This window comes from Phaethon lepturus, unplaced genomic scaffold (genome assembly GCF_000687285.1).
Source record: "Phaethon lepturus isolate BGI_N335 unplaced genomic scaffold, ASM68728v1 scaffold1796, whole genome shotgun sequence".
Taxonomy (NCBI): Eukaryota; Metazoa; Chordata; class Aves; order Phaethontiformes; family Phaethontidae; genus Phaethon; species Phaethon lepturus.
In genome coordinates, this window is record NW_010548069.1 from 1,503 (window position 1) to 2,574 (window position 1,072).

Here is a 1,072-nt window from a genome sequence, read left to right on the forward strand (position 1 = left end):
TTCGCTTGCAAAAACATCCAGTACCTCCTGAGCACGGCTGCTTGGAGGAAGTTTCCTACCACTTATCTTCCCTCCTCCTTCGCTTGAAGATCATGAGATGCAAATTTGGCAGTTTCAGTCATCGCTGACTTCATTCCCCTGTTGACCTTGAACTCCCTTAACCGCGGCAGAAACCTCACCGAGGGCTAGACCTGACCATCCTCTCCTAGGCCTTGGCTGGAAACCCTTGCCCCGGCAGGAAAAATAAACAACTAATAAATAAATTAATGTGGTTGAGATAACAGCCAAGGGCAGAGCGAAGGAGGAAGCAAAGCGGGCCAAAGCTCAGCCTGGAGGCAGGAGGTGTAGTCGGGGCTGCACCCATGGGGCAGGTGGGCAGCAGGGGCAAGAGCATCCCTGCCCATCAGGTCGGGCAGGAGAGGACCAAACCCTGCTCTTCCCCACTGCCACCACTCCCTGGTACCGCCACCAGCAGCCTGCTGACATGATGGGATTTCAGCCAAAACACGCTGATACAAGAAGGAATTTCCACCTGAATTCCTCCTGCTTGAGTTTTGGCCCCGGGACCTTGCAGTGAACACGGCAAGTGTCTCTGTGGGGCGGCAGTGGGGCTGAAGGACGCTGGTCGGGGCTGCTCTCCCAGCCGCTCGCCCAGGGCTGCCGTCGCTTTTGGACTGGCACAGGTGGTGACTCAGCTGGCCAGGCTGATTTCACTTCCAAGAGGAAAAAACAGATTTTTTTCTTGTGTTTTGTTTTTAATAAAAGTATCTTTCAGTAAGAACTCAAGGAACCGGGAGTCTTACGAAAGGACAGTCCCCCTCCCCAAAACCAGAGGAAGGAGATGAGGGCTGGCAGCAGCGGAGCCGGCGTGGAGCTGGCTGTGGATGAGGAGCTTGCACACGCGGAACACACAGCCCACCTTTATTGCCGCTAGTAAAGATTATTTGCTGTTTATAGCAGAGATTCCTCTCCTGTGAGGCAGATGAAGCGTTCAGCTAGCATAAAGCTCCTGAGTCAGCTGGAAGTACCAATGCACCCGTCCTGGGGCAGCTTTGTGGGTGCCAGTGGCAGG